The 19,716-nt window shown below is 50.2% G+C and overlaps 1 long non-coding RNA gene across 1 annotated transcript in view; it reads left to right on the top strand.

The window, feature by feature from the left end:
• Positions 1-19,716, top strand: part of LOC108406922 (uncharacterized) — a 69,395-nt gene that overhangs the window by 13,447 nt on the left and 36,232 nt on the right. Inside the window, exons 3-5 of the long non-coding RNA XR_012125502.1 lie at positions 5,101-5,224; positions 8,862-13,340; positions 14,228-14,364. This is a non-coding gene — a long non-coding RNA (uncharacterized lncRNA). The remainder of the gene's footprint in view (positions 1-5,100; positions 5,225-8,861; positions 13,341-14,227; positions 14,365-19,716) is intronic.

Here is a 19,716-nt window from a genome sequence, read left to right as displayed (position 1 = left end):
AATGCCCTTCAATGGCAGGGAGTAATGCTGGGCCCTGCTCACTTTTCCACTGAGTCAGTCTGAGTCATGGGTGGCTGGGGAGGGGAGGGCCATGGGAAACCCCTCATCCCTGCTCCTTCTGCCTCCCCCTCCTGTGGCTGCCCCTCTGCCTGCTTCCTGGCCCCTGGTTAGGAGGAGGGCTGTGCCTGTCCCCTTAGACCAGGGAAAGGGCACCTTAGGTATCCTGGGCTCTCCTGGAGGAGCCTTCTCACTGGGGATCCCAAGAGCATCTACCTTCTAGGTGGATTTGAGGATTTAATGAATTGACTCCTGAGAGGGTCTCGTGCGAGTGCTGAGCACATAGCGTGAGCTGTAGAAGTACCTGCTCTTATCACACATGGAAGAAAAGGAAGACATAGGGGGAGCTGCTTTGGTCTCCACCTCCAGTATGATAGCTCATTGGTAGAAGTTCCTTAGGCCTCAATATTAAGAAAGCAGCTTTTCCAGGCCACTTGATTTATTTTTATCTAATATGACTGTGCTGAATACAGTCTCCACTAGCCACATATGACTATTTAGGTTTAAATAGATTAAAATTTTTTAAATTAAAAATTCTGTTTATCCATCACACTGGCCACATTTAGGTACTCCATAGAAACATGTGGTATCTGTCATAATGGACGTATAAAACATTTCCATCATTGTGGAGCATTCTAACTATTAGAGACACTGACCATCTTATAACAGACAGTGTTTTCTTCTTTGCCTTGGCTGTTAGGAAGCTCCGAGCTAAATTTTTGGCCTCCCAGCAAGTAGACATTTGGGGCTGCATCCTGTGTAATGAGGGTTACCAACTATCCCTGTTGCCTGTCTCTGAGGGGTTTCCCAGAACAAGGGGCTTTCAGTTTTAAAACTGGGAAAGTTCTAAGAAAACCAGGACAAGTTGGTCACCCTATGTGTAATGCTCTAACAGTATCACATTACCAAGGTGTCAGTCACAAGGCCATTAGGGCAGTAAACCAGGCATTACCGTCAGAGTATCTCTGGGAAGACACTGTGCATCTATCTTTTTAAGCGCCGTCAAATCCTTTGGGAATTGCTGTGCCCGAGTGCCTTAGTTTGAGATTTTCCAAGAACAGAACCCATGAGAAGCATCAATTTACCTGGGAGGGAGGAAGGCACATTCTTGCCTGAGACTAGGAATAAACAGACACACTCAAGTTGAGGGGCTGTGTTGATTAACTGATCTTTGCCAAAAGGCAGATGGCAGAGGGGCCTTGGAGGTGGAGGTAGGGGGCATCCTTTTCCAGCCATCATAGTCCCTCTGGTGCCTGCTGCTTCTCACTTATGAGGGTGCCTTTCCCTGCCAGCCTGTCCCTCCCAGTGGAGCTCTGCCAAAGGTGGGGATTGCTGGAAGTTCATGCTAAGTCTGTGCAGAACAGGCACTCTGTAGCAGAGCCCAGAGTGAGTGAGTAGCTGGCAGCAGACTTCCTGGAAGTTTCAGGAGAGGCAAGATCCAGGAGTAAGAGATGGGCTCCCTGAGTCTGAATCCTCCTTGTGGTACTAGCTGTGTGACCTCAGCAAGTTCCACCTCTGTTCCCCAACTCCTTCATCTGTATATGATGGGGATAATAACTATGTACACTTCAGAGGGTTCCTGTGAGGAATGTATGTTTATGACACACACACATACAGATGCACGTATGTGCACACACAGCATGTACAGACACATGCACATATAGACATACATGCACACATATACATACAGATGCACATACAGACACATACACATACACACGCACACATACACAGATGCACTCATACAGACACAGTACAAATAGACACATGCACAGCACACATAGATGCACACACACAGATACACATACACAGTACATACCTATAGACACACATACAGACATGCATACATACACATACAGAGATACACATGCACACATACACAGATGCACACACATATACAGACATATACATAGTACATACAGACAGACACTACACATACAGACATGCATACATAGCACATTTGGACCCATGCTGGGCACATGTAAGCTCAACAAATGAGTAAGCCCAATACATTCTTGCCTGGATCCCTCACCGGCCCAGCTTCTCCAGGTCCCAGATCCCAGTGTCCTCTTTTTTCAAAGACCAGTGCCCTTCAAGGCACTGGCTGGCAGTCCTGGTTTCCCTCCAGCCAGGAGGTGGTGCCAAGGGACAGCATTGGGCAGGCCAGGCTGGCCTTATAAAATCATCTGAGCCCAGAGAAGGGATTTTCCACTCTGGGGTCAGCTCCAAGAGTGGGAAGATTTGAGGGGAGGTTCCCACGCTCCTGCCATAGGCATGTCATGGCTACTGTGTGAGAGGCACAGAGCGTGCTGTTTGGGAGTGTGGCATCTGGTGTCAGCCAGCCGGAATCAGATCACAAGCCTGCCTCTCCTATTTATATGCCCTGTCCGGGTCCTTCAGCTTGCTGTGCCCGAGTGCCTTAGTTTGAGATTTTCCAAGAACAGAACCCATGAGAAGCATCAATTTACCTGGGAGGGAGGAAGGCAGTGAGAGAGGGCAGCAGGTGGAAAGGGAGGGTGGGAGGAAAGCAGGTGGCTTCTGTGGACAGTTGGACCTGATCCTACCAGGACCCTCTGGGACCCTCACCTGGGCTGAGGAAGCAGGGCTATTCATCCACCCTTCCTCACCACCACTGGTCAGGGCTGTTCCTGGAAGCACTAACTCCCTGGTGCTTCTGGCCTGCCGCTCAGGCAGAGAGATGCAAAGGTTTGAGGTGGGAACCTGTGAGGTTGAGCAGGGACTGTGCATTGAGGCTGCAGGTGACCCCTGGGGAGGAGCCAGGGGACAGGGGGGCACTGCCACACTGCCCATCTGTGAGATGACCATGTGCCTATGTCACGGGGTTGCTTTAAAGATTTAGGCCAGTGCTGCCCAGTAGAAAAGTAATGCCAGCCACATGTCATTTCAAATGTAGTTGCCACATTAAAAAGAAAAAGAAAAAGATGAAATTAATTTTAATAATGTATTTGACTTAGATTTCCAAGATATATGTACATGAATAATAAAGATTATTATATATTTTATATTCTTTATTTTGAATGAGTTTTCAGAATCCACTTTGTGACTCTCCCTTCTATATAGACTTTATTATTTGGAGTGGTTTTAGGTTTGCAGCAAAATTGAACAGAAGGTACAGCATTCCCGTGTGCCCCCTGACCCATCCTCCACTGTCACCATCATGCACCAGATGGTGCATTTGTTACAATCAGTGACCCTACACTGACATGACCTCACCCAGAGTCCACAGTTTTCCTTAGGGTCACCCTTGGTGGTGCACATTCTGTGGGCTTTGGCAAATGTACAGTGACATGTATCCAGCATTACAAAATCAGTACAGAGTAGTTTCATGCTCTGGAAGTCCAGCTTATCAATCACTTGTGCTACAGATTGTGCCTTTGGTGTTGTATCTAAAAAGTCACTGTGCCCAAGATCAGCAAGGTTTTCTCCTATTATACTGTTTTATTGTTATAGGTCTGTGATCCATTTTGAGTTAATTTTTTGTAAAGGATATAAGGTGTGTGCTTCGTGTCATGTTTTTGCCTGTGGATGTCCAGTTGCTCCAGCACCATTTGTTGAAAAGACTGTTTTTGCTCCATTGTCAAACATCAGGGGCGGTATTTATGTTTTGCACGCTGTCTGCTTTCTACATCAGTGCCCATAGCCCATTAATCATACTTGTTTTAAATTGACAGTCTGATCGTTCTAGCATCCCAGTCTATATCTGGTTCTGAGGCTTCTGTAATCTCTTCAAACCGTGTATTTGGCCTTTGCATATGCCTTGTTCTTTTGTGAAGCCTTGACATGATGTGCTGGGTGACAGGAACCTGCTGTAAACAGGGCATTAGTGATGTGCTGATGAGGTGTTGGGTGGGAGTGGGGGCGCTTCCCGAGGTCCATGATGTGGCCTCAGTCCTTGGTGAGCCAGGGCCTCTGGACTGTAACCTTCACAGGTAATCCCAACCCTGCCCCTTCGCCCTAGCTGGGACCAGATGGCTGCAGGAGGCTGAAAGCTAGTGGGGTGGGGAGGGGGTTGGTGGTTGGGAGTGGGGAGGGGCTTCTCCGAATTTCAGTGTGCAAACCAGGTAGACCTTCAGGAGGTAAAACTCACAAAACCCCCGGGTCCCCTGGGGTTTGTAATTCTCTGCCTTGTCCACACCAAGCTGCCAGCAATCTCTCAGTTATGGTTCAGGTTTTCCCACGCAGGTATGGCTTCCTGCAGAGGTTTCTGCTCTGCTAAGCTGTGATTCTCAACTCTGGGGGCAGTGGTTTTACCACATGACCTCACTGCTCTGCCGGATCTAAGAAGAGTTGTTAATTTTTCAGTTTATTTAGCGTTTTTCTTGTCGTCATAATGGAGTGGTGACTTCCAAGCTCCTCACATGCTGAACGGGAAGCCAGAAGGTCAGAAGGTGCCACTGTTTATTTTGCACTTGTGCATCTCAACCTGGACACTGCATTTTTATTGGAAACTCTGGGTCTCTGTTTAGCTTTAATGACATATTTGGAAAGGTGGATGCCCATGTTGCCCAGACATGCTTAACATTTTCCAATAATCACACTGAGTACCCGTTTTAAGGTTTGAAAGAATGAAAATTAACTACCATTTAAAAATGCATTTCTTCAGTCATACCAGTCACATTTCAAGTGCTCAGTAGCTGCATGCGTCACTAGTGACAACTTCCAATAGCACAGATACAGGGGTTAATTCAAGCGGGGTGCCCAGGATGGCGCTGGGAGGGGCCCAGAGGTAGGGGGGCTGATGCTGGCCCGACAGTCAGGGACCCTGGGCCCCAGTATCAGCTCTGCCTCTGACAGCTGCTCCTGCTGTGCTTCATTTTTCTCTCTCTGAAATCTGTAGGACAACTGTCAATGGTATTTAAATGCCTCTCCAGGTCTAGAATGTTGCTGATAGGAGAGATTGAGTCCAAATTCCCATTTTACAGTTGAAGAAACTGAGGCCTGGCAAAGGAAAGCTATTTGGCCATGTTTAACAGCTGGAGGGAAGGGAAAGGTCTAACATTTGCTTTACTTTTCTTGGCTTAGAGTGTTTTTCCTGGATTTACCGATGTCCAAATCCCTCCTTCCCCTCCATTGATGCTGCTCCATGGCTCTGAACTCCTGCTACACAGTTGATCCTGTGCCATCCTCATGGAAGCCCATTTGACAGGTGACATGTTAAAGTGGCATAGGGAGTGAAAGGCGTCACAAGGGCCAGACCTGAGGCTTCCTGGCACCTAGGTCAGGGGGGTCTAGCCCCTGGGATATTTTGTGAGGAGGGATGTGATGGGGATGAGGCAGACCTGGGTCTCTAAGGACATGGCCATCAGCAAGATGCCCCAGCTTGCCTGGTGGGGAGAGCAGGAAGCTTGGGCTTGAGCTATTAGCAGCTCCTTGATGCACAGTCTGGGGGCCCAGAGCACTTGTGGCTAGGGATTGGGGGGCTGTTGGCACTCTCCTGGGGCAGGGGACCCTGCCCTTTACCTTGTTAGCATCCCCTCCCAGCCTCCCTGACACTTGCTGATGTCCCCCGCCCACCTACCCTGGGAGCCAGGCCTATGCTGGGTGACCCCTGGGACACACCAGCTTGTCAGCTGTGGACCCTATCTTGGAAGCTCACAGTCCAGTGGGAAACAACCTGGTGAGGACAGAGGTACCAGCTCAGATTTGGGGGGCCCAGGGAGAGGCAAACCCCATCTGGGGGCACCCTGGTAGTTCCGTGGAGGAGGAGCCTATGAACTGAGTCCCCCAAATGAGGAGAAACTTGATGGGGTAGGTGGGGGTGGTGGGTGTTACAGGCTAAATCCAGTCCCTCCAGGATTCATTTGTTGAAGCTTTAATCCCTGTGCCTTGGAACATGGCTGTGTCTGGAGATGGGGCCTTTAAAGAGGTGATTGAGGTATAATAGTCCATGAGGGTGGACCCTGGTTCAATAGGACTGGTGTCCTTGTGAGAAAAGGAAGAGACACTGGGGTCCCAGAGATGCCCAGAAGAAAGGCACATGAGCCCAGCGAGACGCCAGCTGTTGGCCAGCCAAAGAGGGGGCCTAGGAGGAGTCAGCCCACCATCACCTCCATCTGGGCCTCCAGGCCCCAGAACTGTGAGAAATTAACTTGTGCTGTTTAAGTGCCCAGGCTGTGCTGTTTGTCATGGCGCTCTGAGCTAAAATGAGTGGGAATGGCATTTAGGGAGAAGGCATGACCCAGGTGTAGGGAGGTGGGAGAACCCGACTGAGCCCAGGGTGGGCAGAACAGTGTCAGCACAGGAGCCCCAGAGGTCAGAGGTCAGGTTGCGTCCATTCCTGTGCCCCCAGCGCTCCTGTATGCCTGTTAGTGTGGCCGGGTCCCAGCAGGACAGAGTTGGTAGAATTCCAAAAATGCTCCAGGATTCTCATCCCTGGTGCCTCTGCCCTGAAGGGATTTTGCATGTGTGAGTCGAGCCCCAAGCCAGTTGATCTTAGATAAAGAGGTTATCTGGTGGGCCTGACACAGTCATGTGAGCCCTCTGTAAGTGGAAAGTTCTTTTCAGCTGGTGGCAGAATTGGAAGTCAGAGATTGGAGGCATGAGGGCACTTGACCCCATCACTGACCCAAAGAGGGAAGGACCACACCCCAGGCACTGGCGTCCCAAGTTGCTGAGAGGGGCCCTGGCTGACACTGGGGACCTCAGTCCTAGAACTTGGGGAGCTGAACAGTTTCCATCTGAATGAGCCTGGAGTTTTCTTCAGTTTCCTAATGGGGACTCAGCCTGACATCAGCCTTATGATGCCCTGAGCAGAGGACCCAGCCTCCCCATGTGTTAGCTATAGAACCTTGAGCTAATAAAGGGGTGTGCTGAAGCCGCTGCATTTGGTATTTTCCTGCAAGCAACAGAACACTAGCAGAATGGAGAGGGGGCAGGTGAGGCAGGTGGGAGGCCATGCCCGCCTCTTGCAGCAGTCTGCCCGTCAGCGCAGAGTATGGCTGAGCTTCCTGTACCAAGTGGCTGGCCAGGAGTTCCTAGGCAGCCATGCTCAGTACCCCTGGGCCACCCCTGGGAGCCTCAGAGAAACTCAGAATCAAGGAGCAGGAAGGGATGCCTTTCATTCCCCACTTCATCTTGAGGAAACTGAGGCTGTGGGAGAGTAAAAAGGGCTGGTCCCAGAAAGTGGTCCTCGGGAACCCCAGCCCCACAACTTCCCAGCTAAGAACCCTGGGCAATTGGTGCTGGCTTTCTGGGCCTCAGTTGCCCTGGCTGTACAATGGGGATGGATGCTTGGACATAAGCAGATGAGGAAAGGTATTCTGGGCAGAGGGAAGAGAGTGGGCAAAGGCACAGAGGTATGGGTGGTGTGCCTTGTTGGGTGGGCAGGCAGCAGTGGCAGGCTGGGCCGAGTTATGAAGGCCAGGCAAGGAGTTGGCCCCATTCTGAAGGGCTCCAGGCGGCAGTTTGGGCCCCAGGAGGCAGATGATGTGAGGTCACCCCAGCAGCTCAGGCTCCGGCTGACAAGGATCTCGGTGCAGGCAGAGCTCCGGCAGGAGGCAGAAAGGATGAAACCTAAACTAAACCAGGCCTGGGTGCCTGGTGCCCTGCTCCAGGGGCACCCTGAAATCTCCAGTGGACTTGGCCATGAGGGGAGGGAGCACTCAGGGGACCCCCAGCTGCCTGGCTTGGGGAGGGGTGCGCTTCCCTGAGCTGGGCTAAGGAGGGAGGGAGGGGAGAGCACGGCAGTTGGCAGAGGAGGGTGACAGGTTGACTTTGGACAAGCCCAGCTGGAGGTGCTAGGACCTCCCAGGCAGAGCCAGATAATTGGGTCTGGGACTCTGGTCTGGTGACAGAGACCTGGTGGCCCGTTTGTGTGCATGTAGAATTGCAGCTGGAGGGGAGGCAATGTCCCAGAGGCCTGTGGAGAGAGATAGGCCCTGGGACAGACCTGGGAGGAGGTGACTGTGGAGTGGCAGAAGAGAATGGCAGCTGGCAGGAAGGAGAAAGGTGGGAGAGAGTTAGTCGTGGAGGGAACACATCAGAAGAGGAAGAGAGCCAGTGTCCATGGCTACACAGAGAAGGACAGGGAGTGCGAAGGGCTGCTGGTCAACAAGGACACCAAAGACTTGGGCCGGAGAAGTCCTGGCAGGCGGAGGAGGCAAAGCCCGGCTGTGAGGGCTTGGGACCCAGGAAAGACGCCCCAGCAGGTCACTTCCCCGATCACTGGTCCATGGGAATCAGTGTAGGTGTCAGGGTTGTTGAAAAGCCATCAATCAAGTGGCCATAAGGACAGGGCCCTGTGATGGGCTGGCCACCTTCTGGCAGGAGCGGGGTTGGTTAGAGGCCTGTGGGCAGGGCTCCCGGGTGGCTGCAGTGGCCCCGGAGCCCAGAAGGTGGCGCCCCTCACGCAGTATTCCACCTTCTGCCAGCACGCTGCTTCTCTTAATTTCAGGCGTTGGTCCTGCGAGGATGCTCTGGGCCGAGCGCTCGTATGTTGTATGCGTACGTCTCTCTATATATGTTCCGACGGAGCCCACATTTTAGAGGCAGGTAATGCCAGCAAGTGACTTATCCTGATAACTAGAGGGTCGATTAACCCTCTAAACTCCACAGCTTTATTTTCTGCAAGTTGCAGGGGATCCTTCCCAGAGTGTGTGACATACATGCCTCCCTCCAGCAGCAAAAGGTGCTGAACAGAACTTAGGTTCAAATACCAGGCCCACTAGGCCTACTAAGTGGGGAACCCCACTGTGCTCAAAGGATGGCTCTCACCGGCTGACCTCAGCTTGGCCCTCTGATGGGTTCCCTGGCTCCTAGCTCCTCCTCCTTTCTTTTTCTTTAAGCGGGGTTGCCTGCCCTTACCTGCCCTTGCCTTGTGAATCTCCAAGGGAGAGTGGCTGTTGAGGACACCGTGGAAGCTGGGAGGCCCGCATTCCCCACAGCCGTGCTGGGAGCCCTCACTCCTCCGGCCACGCCAGCGTCCCAGCACCGCCAAGCGTCTGCTCCTGGTGCCCTTGGCCAGGCGCCGAGAGCAAGGGGCCTCCTAACGCTGGTGTGGCCATGCTGCCCCTGCTGAAACCACCACGGCTTCCGCTGCTCCTGGCGTCAGACCCATGACTTTGTGGGGCTCCCCAGGCTCTGAGCCCTGCCCAGCCACACCTCATTGTCCTGTCTCCCCTCTTTTCCTGTCCCCAGACGGCATGAAGCTTTCTCCCACTTTAGGGTTTTAGCACCTGCTGCCCCTCTGCTGAGCTGCCGGGACATTTTGGCACACTCTCCACCCCAGCCCCAACATCTGCAGACAGAGGCAGGAGCCTGAACGGACCCCAGCCCATCCTTCTTCTCCTGCCTACACTCTATCCGGCACCGTGAGGGGACTGTGAGGACGCCCCCACTGCAGGTCCACACCGCATCCAGAAACTCCCCTCTCCTGGGCCACACCCAGAGCCAAGAGGTGTGTGCCCTGGCAGAATAGTCTGCTGTGGGGTGGATGGACCTGGAAGAGCCCCCCACAGGCCCTGGAAGTGAGCTGGGACATCTGAGCAGAGGACAGGCGACCCTGGGTACCCTGGTCCCCCCACCAGCATTCTGACATACTCCATAATGGAAAGAGCCAGCCTTGAACATCTGCCGAGCTCAGGGAGCACAGCTTCAGGGAAGTGCCACACACACGCGCTCTCTCTTGAATTTCCCTTTTCCTGCCCCATGCACGGCATCCCTCTGGACTCACTGATGGGGGTCAGGAGAGGGAGGAGAATAAAAGGGCAGGAAAGTGTTGGTTGTGCCCTCTAGGAGGGTCAGAGAGCATGGCTCTCCCTCTTGTGGCTGCTCTGTGAGTGCATTGGAGACATCACCCATGGGTGCTCTGCTCCTCGACCAGGGTAATAGTGATGCCGGAGTTCTTGTTCGCAGAGTCGAAGAATGAACTTTGCAAACACTTTAGGTGGAAGAGCAAGGCAGAGACTTTAACTTAGAGATAAAGTGAGAGGACAGAGCTCCTGGCTCATGAAGGGAGGGGACAAGAGAGTCCAGGGTTGTGTGTTGTCTAGGGGATTTATAGGCGGTTGAGACAAAGGGCTAGGGATGCAGACCTGTCAGATGGTCCCAAAATTTTATACTTGAAGAGACTAAGGTTCTTATCAGTCTTCTGGGTTATTCTGCAAAGTTAACTTAACACAAGAAATTTACTGCTTTGATTTTTTCCCAGGATAGCAGCTTCCTGGACTGGGAGCATATCAAGACTGCCTGTCCTGCTCCCAAGGTGGACTGAGTTATTGTCTGTTTGTTAAAGAGTATGTTAAGAAACTTACTTTTTAACTTCTTGGGTTTTAAAATGCAATCTTACCTTTAAGATGGAGTTCTTCCTGTTTTTACTATGTTGTTTATGACTGGGCTTGCTTGCCATTATTAATTGCCTAGGTTGCAGATCATTTGATTTAGGGCTGAAGGAAGAAAATCAGCATCTGGGTAAAGTTAAAGAAAATAAGCTAGGCCTTTTAGCAGGCTAAAGTAAATCTTACAATAGCCTGATTTAACTGACACAGTGAAGACATGGGCTATGCTGAGGTGTATTCTTATCTGGGGGATATTCAAGCATTCCAGTCCAAGTTACTCCTGGGTTTTTAGTTCTAACTAATCTCACTGAAGAATGCCTATATTCCTAGTTTGACATTTTTACCGTAGAGAATTAATGTAAGTCTGACTTTGCTTAATGTTTAATAAGGAGTTTTGGTAGGGGTTTCTTTGCACATTGTTAAGTTGTTCTGGCTGTGATTAACCTGCTTTACTTTTTCCCGGAGGCCCTCACCCTACTCTGTCTAAACCCACAGTCCTTGTCTCAATAGCCTCAAGCCAACAGCGTAGGCGCAGGCGCCCATCTGCACAGGCGCGCATCTGCACAGGCGTCCTGCCGAGCGAGCTCTCCTCACCCTTGCTCTGCACTCAACTCCGGGCGCTTGGGCTATGTTGGCTCAGCAGCTCTCTTGAAGGTCCCCTCATTCTTGAGCGGGGAGTAAGGACCACTTTTTCCTTAAAGAAAAGTTCTTTTCAGTTTCATTTCTAGTCCCACACTGCGGCCTAGTGGTGGTGGCTAAAGGTCAAGGACCAATTTGTTGCCATCTTTCTACAAGTCTCTCCAGTTGAGGGGCGGAGGGTGGGGCACTCTTTTTGGAGCTTTGACCAAAATCTCTGGACTAGGAGATTTTGAAAAATCTTGTAACATGAAAAAAGGTTTTGCACCTGTAGGGATTCAATATGCACCTCAATGGCATAATGATTATTTTAAGCTAAGAACATCTGAACAAACAGCAGCTACAGAAAAAAAGCCTCCTTTTGCAGATGTAAGCAGGACCTCCTGGAAAATACAGCTGCCACACATCCCCTCTCTGGGAGGTTTACAGCCAGAGAGGAGACTGCCATTAGCACTGGGATGAGTAATTGCTTCAACAAACTTTAGCTGTTCTACCTTCCATTTGTTCTTTCAGAGGCTCCTTTCTCCCTCATCCCTTTCCTCTTATTAAGTGGGTTTATAAACCTCTTTCTTTGGATGTCTGGGGAGCCAGTTCATTGGAAGGGCCCCTGGTAAATAAACTTTCCCCTCTCTCCTGTTAATCTGTGTGTTGTTAGTTAATTCACAGGCCCCCAAGCACTGACCCTAAATCTGTGGAGGAAAATGCTTTCCTCCCAACAATTCTCCTCCAGACAAGTGTGTGGATGATGGTCTCAGACTTTCTATCTGGTACTGGACTGGCTCTTTCCGCTCTGCCAGTGTTACAGCAGAGCCCAGGGTTCCCTCACTCGCACCCTATCTCTCATATGTGCTGATTGGATTAGAAGAGATGGGGAAAGAGAGAACATGAGAGATTATACTGCTAAACTTGTTACTTATGTAAGTTATTGCACCTCCAGCTCAGCCACAATTGCCCAAAAGGCTGATGTGTGCCCGGGAGAGGCTGCACAAAAGGAAGGCTTTCCTGGTTTCAAAGCAATAATGGCCAGGAGAGGGCATGAATTATGCTTGTTTTCATTCCATCTGGTCTCATTGCATTTGAATGGAATATAAAATGTCACCAGGTGGTGATTACACAGTGACTGAACCCCACCCAAAAAAGTCAACAGCGTCTGTATTCGTCAGCTTGGGCTGCCATAACAAAATGCCACAGACTAGGGGCTTCAACAGCAGGAATTTATCTCTCACCGTTCTGGAGGCTGGGAGTCTGAGATCAGGGTGCCAGCTGACTTGTTCTTGGTGAACAAGCCTCTTCCTAACTTGCAGATGTCAGCCTTGCTGTGTCCTCACAGGGCTGCATGGTGGGGTTGGGGCAGGGGGAGCTCTGGTGTCTCTTCCTAGAGGACATTAATCCTATCAGTGGGGCCCATTCTTATGACCTCCTCGAAACCTCCTCACTCCCCAAAGGCCCCTTCTTCAAACACCATCACTCTGCGGCTCAGGACTTCCACAGAGGAATTTGGGGTGGGAGACACACAAACATTCCAGCCATACCAGTTTCTCTATAAACAAACACTAACCAGTTAAAAAGTATTATAATAAATACAACATGAAGTGTTTGTGTTAAAATATGTCACTTTTGTGTTTCCACCATCCTTTGGTGGATCTCACCAGCAGACATCAAACCTACCTTCCCCGTCCCCCTCCTGCTAGTGACTCAACCCACCCTCCCTGGGAATTACAGGCTCCAACAGGAGAATCCGGTGTAGAAAAAATTCTGTGTTTCAATAGGAACTGTGTGCCATCTGACACACTCCCTTCTGGGTCCTCAGCTCTGTTGTCTTTGAGCTATTTGCAACTCTTAGTATGTCCTAAGTGACTGATGCATAACTGCTGCCCTGTTTGGAAGTGATTCTGACTTCCTCCCACTGTGGAAAAATTACTTTTGTCCCTGTTTGCAATTCATCTCAACATTCCTTTATTCCACAAAAATGTGTGCCATTTTGAGTTGTCCTTTGAAATGGTTGTAACCTTGGCCTGGTTTTCTCAGATTTTATGAGTCAAATACATTCTTCCACATGTGTTCCATTCATTTTTCCATCTGTAAGAGAGTCTTGGAAAGGTAAGATCCTATCTTTCCCTGAAAATTATCTTAACACAGGGGAGCCTTTGGGAGAAGGGGCAGGGCTCAGCTTCCAGAGAACAGGGGGAGTTTCCAGGCCCTGTGGCTTCACCGTTCTGGGCCATGGCCACCCATCTTCCCCACATGTGGGGTGGTTCTCAACTCCTTTTTTTCTAGCACCCCTATATCCAACCCTGTGGCAGGCTGAACAATGGCCCTTGGAAGATGTCCACGTCCTCACCTCTAAAACCTGTGAGTAAAACAGGATCTTTGCAGATATGAGTAAATTAAGGATTTTGAGAAGGGGAGGCTATCTTGGATTAGTTAATTGGGCCCAATATAATCTCAAGGAAGCCGGTGGGGCAGAGGTCAGGAAAGGGGCTGTGAAGGTGGGAGCAGCAGCTGAAGGTGGAGGGAGAGCCGGGAGTCAGCAGACCCAGTGGCCTGTCCGGGAAAGGTGGAAGCTGGAAAAGACAAGGGGACAGTGCCCCAAAGGAACCAGCCAGGACCACACTCTGTAAGACTCCTCAGACTCCTGAGCTTCAGAACTTTAAGGGAATAAATTTGTGCTGTTTTAAATTTGGAGTAATTTGCAGCAGCAGCAGAGGAAACTAGTGCAAACACCACCACGAATTATGTTGGCTGTACCTTTGGAGTGTAGCCAAGGATCTTCCCAGCTCTGCCGCAACTTCCTGGGCCCAGCCAGCTCCTTCCCTGCCTGGGTTGCTGGGGCCTGCTCATGGGTCTCCCGGGCTGCCCTGGGCCTCCAGCGTCTCCTGTCCATGGACGCTGCCAAGGAGGTCCCTGGCTTTCAACCCTAGCATGGTCCCTCCAGGTGCTGCCGTGGCTCCAGAGCAGCACGCGGGTGCCCAACCTTCACATTTCCACTTGGTGCAGGGGCATGCCCTGCCTCCCCGTCCACCACCAGAGACAGTGGTGACAGGTGCCCTGCAGGGGCTCGTCCAGACTTAATTTACAGCCAGCAATAGGGTTTCATCACCAGCTCGCAGACAGGCAGCCCCCAAATCCCAAGTCAGGAGTTCACTTTCTGACAGCTCCCGGTCTCAGCTGTCACCTTGGGCCAGGGTCCGGGGACTGACTGAGTCCTATACCATGCCTGTGTTTGTTGTTGTCTCCAGATACCGCTGGAAATCCACTTCAATCCTGTCACTGCCACCAAATCTGTTACAGAATAAAAACCCAACTGAGGATGTCTGGAGATCTAATTGGCTGTATTCACTGACCAGGAATGAGGCAGCATCCCATCTACAAACAGGTGCTCTGAGGCGCTGCACAAAACAGGAGACTTTTGTAAGTGGGGGTGGGGTGAGGAGGTCATTAGCCAGAAAAAGGATTATTTCAGGCCAGGTCACCTTCTCTTCGGGTAGGGCAGGGGTCTTACCAGGCAAGTCACCTCATCAGTGCTGGCCAAGAAATTCCAGACTGATTGGTTCAAAATGCCACTCCTGGGAGAGGTTGGGAAAGCAAGTAAGCCCTGGTTTGCTGTCTTGGGGGCAAGTGACACCACCTTGGGTCTGTTCTTCCTTCCTTCCTCCCTCCTTTCCTTCCTTTAACAATTGTACAAGATAAATGCATAAGGTAAAGACATTCTAATCTAAGGAAAGGTGTACAACTAAGAGTGAATGTGAGTAAATGTGTACCCTAGAATTTCCCTGCATTGCTCTGCTCAGCTGGACTATTTCTTGCTCTTTTCTTTCTCTGTTTATTCCCTTATTTTGTTGGAATAGACCCTAAGTACAATGACACCAGTGTTTATTCCATCTTCAAGCTGTGTTGCTAGTTGAGTGGGTCTTGAATTACAGGCCTTGAAAGGCTTGGCTCTTGTCCTCAGGCTCCAGGGCTGCTGCTGACATTCTGACGCTCCTTCCTCTGCAGGTAACAACGCTCTCCTGCCCCTACCCTGTATACTGTCCTGCCAGGAGCCTTTAAGATTGCCCCTTAATTCCTGGCCTGAAGCCGGACCATGAAGTGTGTCCCTGTGAGTCTCTTTCCTTTCAGTCAGTTCAGCACCTGGGGGTCTTTCCTTCTGGAGACTTGGCTTCAGGCACCTACAGGAATCGACCCAGACCTTCATTTCAAATGTAAGTGGGCAGCCACTGAGCACCAGACATTTCCGCAAAATGGACAGCAAAACTGAGAAGGACCAAGACGAGCAACAGAAGAAAACAGATCATTCAGGGAACCGAAAGTTCCAAAGTGCTGAGGGCCCCTCTGGGTCCATGGCCTCTGTAACCCCGGTGGCCAGGGGCTGCTCATGATTGTCCTTTCCTCACCCCCTCACCCCTCCCGCCCCAGGCAGTGGTTTGATATCTGTCCCTCTCTTTTCCGACCTCCAGTGTGCCTCCCCAGTCCTCACCCTTAGCATTCCCTTGGTTTCCCTGAGAACTGGAGACTCCGAGGGGGGTTCTCATGAGCTCCCACCCAGGCCCGCCACTTTCCCGAGGCTGCCATGAGCCCTGCTCCCTGACTGTCTTCATGAGTTGCCGCCCTGCTCAGTGAGCCCAGCTGCCCCTGAGCCGAGGTTGCCCCCCTCTCCATCTTAGGGACGTAGCTCACCCTCTTCCCACTGCATGCCAGCATGCAAACGTGATTTTTTACATCTTGAATAACAACAAACAATACTCTGCTGCCCCCTCCAGACACTGCCTTTTTCTTCCTCCCTTTGCAGGTAACTTGAAACCCTTGTCTATACTCATTGCCCCTGATTCTTCATCTCCTATTATCTCAACCAGGATTTTGCCCCCACCATTCTACAAAACAACCATGACAAGATCAGTCATGACCCCTTGTAACTAAACCCAAGGGCCAGTTCTCAGGCCTTGTGGACACAGGTCACCACCTGCTTTCTGGGACACCATCCTCACTGCTTCCAGCCTCTGCAGTCCCCTCCTCCCTCTCCTTGCTGGCTGGCCCTCAACTGCCCACCCTCCTAACACTGCAATCTCTGGCCTCATCCCTGAAACTCCCCTCTCTGTTTATACTCTTCTTGGGCTAAGCCCATCTACACACAGTTGCTGCAGCCCTGAATTTACTCCTGAACTTGAGACGTGTGTATTTAACTTTACTTTTGGATGTCAGGGGACACCTGCTAGCGATCCAACACAGCACTCCCAACCTCCAAATGGCCCCCCGTGGCCAGGATGACTCTTTTGAAAAGCAAATGTTATCTCCTCATTTCTCTGCTGGAAACCAGTCAGGGGCTCCACCTGCCACCCTGAGAGAAAGCCGTTGCTCTTAGTGGCCTCCAGGACGGCAGGCTTGTAGGTCAAGAGGGAGAGCTCATTTTGAGCGGGCCAATACTGAGGTTCCTGAGGAATGTCCCCTTGGCTGTGTCCAGAACAAAAAGGAGAACCAAGAGCATATTCTGTTTATAGAACAAGAACAGATGCTTACAGAAAAAGTTGCAAGAAAGAATTCTAGGAAACTAGAAATATTTGTTAACTTGAAAAGAATCAACAGTTGAACAGAAAGGTGAAATTACAGAATCTGTCTACCTGGGGATGCCAATGTAAATAAGTCGTATACATATAATCTGCTTTTATATTATTTTAAATACAAAATGTAAAAATAAATACACATATTTGCAACACAATGCCCCAAACTCCCCAAATCTAAAGTGTGCCTCTTCCCAAACTGAAGACATTCTTCTACCCAATCAGAAAGTCAGCACTAAGTGTTGGTGTCACACCGACGTCACATTGCACCAGTTCTCCCAGCGATCACACTTGGCACTGATGAATCGCATCGCTTTCGTCTCCTTCAGTCTGGAGCAGTTCTTAGTCTCTCCCTGTCTTTACAACCTTAGAAGTGTGGGAGTCCAGGTCTTACGTTCTGCAGGATGTGGCTCAGCCTGGGTTCCCCAGGAGGTGACTCGCCTTGCATTCTTGGGGGGAATTATGCAGGAGTGATGTTATTCTTCTCCCACTGTGTTGTGCTGGGAGGCTCATGGGGTGTGCTGTTAATCTGGATCACTTGGTCAGCTTGGCGGCTGCCAGGTTTCTCCACATTAAGACATCATTGTCTTCTTTGTAACTGAAATGTTTTAGTGGGAAGATATGCTCACACTACACCAGTTTCCCGCACTTCATCACAGCTCCATCCATTTGACTTCATATCTGTTGATGACCCTTGCCTCAATCAACCACCATGGTGGTTGGTGATTGCCAAAGAGCCCTTGTCTGTTACCGCCATTCCTACTGCACTTACTGGTTGTCTGTCTGCTGTAAGGAACAGATTCCCTTTTCCTTCACTTGTTTATATCAGTGTAGGCTCGTGGGTTCCTATTTAATTAAGTGGATATAACCATTTATCATCACTGTTTTTATATCCAATCATCCCACATTTGGCCAGCAAGAGAGCCTTGTCAAAATTGGCTCCTGTGTCCTTTAGATTTGTCCCCATAATTTTTTCTTTTTAGCAATTCTTTACTTACTGGCACAAGAAAATGTTCTAAGCCCCTCTGGTGCATTCTCTGCCTCAGCCTTGGAATCGATTATTTCTCCAAGGAGTCCTGGAGTGAAGAATATTTGGAAACTAAAATCTGGGTACTTGGTTGCTTCTGAAATGTCATCAATTGTAGGCCTTCTCAACATCCAGAGGTGGCATATATATGAATACGTATACACAGAAATGTGTGTGCACACCTTACATACAACTATAGCTAGTTCTATATCTATGTATTTATTTTTTAAAAGCCCATGAGTTCACGTTGGTGCCTCCAATTCCAATTGAATAAGACCAGATGGATATTTTTAACCTTTCTCTTTTCCTAATATGCAAATCCCTTCTCTGTCAGCAAGAAAACGGTCTCTCATTATCTTCAATATGGTTATTTGTGTGCTCAGTCTCTGTGTGACTCATTTCCCTGCCTCAGCTCCCAAACCCCTCTGCCTCCAGTTTTGTGGTTACTATGCTGCCAACAGAAGAGGAAAGAAGTGGAGAATGGAGGGGAAGAGGGGAGAAAACCGACTTGTACAGGAAGGAGGGATGGAGAGAAGTACATATTTAAAGTTCTCTTTCTTAGAATTATTTATTAATTCTTCTGGAACTTTTTTCTTTACTAGATTCTCTCTCAGACCCTCCAAGCCTAGCCACCAGGTGTATTTGCTGAAGAGCTTCCCTGTCCTCCACTTTAGGACAGTTTGGCTGTGGTTTGTGCAAACACACACAGCTCAAGGATGGAGGGCAGCTCATGCCTTGCACTGGCACCAGAACAGGAAGGCGAGGCACGGAGGACACTCTCCATCTCTCCAGAGCCAAGTGGTTTCTCTTCTTTCTCGGGCCACAGGACCTGCTCATTGCTCCTCTCTGCCTCTTCTGTCTTCTAAGCACATGGGCACCACGACCAGCAGCCTCCGTCTGTCTGTCTCTCCAATGCCCAAATTTTGAGAGGGATAATCTGCTTGTCTTAGTCCAGACTACAGATTGGTTCATCTTGGGTCTGGGGTCTATGTAAGTCTGGGGAGAGGAAATCCCAGGGCAAAATACCTCTAAAAACCGAAATCAGTCAAAGGGAGAAATAAAATTTTAAATCCATTTATTGCTTACAAACTGCAGTCCAGGCCCTTCTCTCTTTCCTGCTCCAGCAGAAGCAAAAACCGGCCCTCCCCTCACTTCTCAGGTACAGATAAGGTCTCCTTGCCCAGGTAATTTCCCATTGATATGGAGATGAACTTCTCTCCATCCCTGAAGAATGATGCAAGTGCACTAAAGCCATACTTCTCTTCACCTCTGAACAGCTATTGATATGCAGATGTACTAAGGCCAGGGGAGATATTCTGGAAGAATTACAGTTTTACCTACAGTCTCACTCTGGGCCAGTCACCTGTGGTCCAGGCGCAGAGCCAAGTTGGAACAGTTCCTGGGGAGAAGCCTACAGGGGTGTGGATAAGATGAAGCAGTGTCTTTCTCTAAGAAGGATGAGTTGCATGGAGGACCCTGAACACACCTGCTACATCCTGTAGTAAGACACAGTAAGCTCTCATAGGGCAGGTTTTGTTTGTTTTATCAACTTGCAGGTTTTAAGAAGTGAGGACATTTGTTAAAGGTTCTGTGAATCCAAAAATTAAGGATCAGTTTAGGTTCATGGTGATTATGGGGAAAGGTTGATATAAGTCCAGCACTTCGATGTCTCAGATGAGTAAACTGAGGGTCTGAGAGTACAAAGGACCTGTCTCCATCTACATGGCCTGTCCGAGGCAGAGCTGGGATTAGAACCAGGGCTGGCACTAGGGCGGGGCGAGCGAAGTGCCTGGGGTGCACGGTGGAGGAGGCTTTTGCTCTCAACTCCCTTGCTTCACCCTGAGGCTTGGCCCAGATTAGAACTCCAGGGTCCTGCTCACCAGGAGCCTTGCTGAGCTTAGAGGCTTGAGGTAAGGGGACTTCGGGGAGTTTCCCTGTATGTTCCCTTCTGGGAGAAGCTGCCTGAGGAGGGCCGGGTGGTTTCCCCAGGTGAGGGATCTGGTAGCTCGGGATGGTTGCTCACTGAGGAAGCCTGAGTTATCCCATGGGCCCAGAGCCCTGAGGGCCCCCGAGGCTGCGCACAGAGTTCCCACCCTGGGTTGTCTTTAGCTCGTGGCTGAGGGCTGCAGCATTTCTGAGGCCTGTG

The sequence above is a fragment of the Manis javanica genome, chromosome 15 (assembly GCF_040802235.1).
Source record: "Manis javanica isolate MJ-LG chromosome 15, MJ_LKY, whole genome shotgun sequence".
Lineage (NCBI taxonomy): Eukaryota > Metazoa > Chordata > Mammalia > Pholidota > Manidae > Manis > Manis javanica.
Note: the sequence above shows the minus strand (reverse complement) of the source record. Positions and strands in the feature narration are given on the sequence as shown.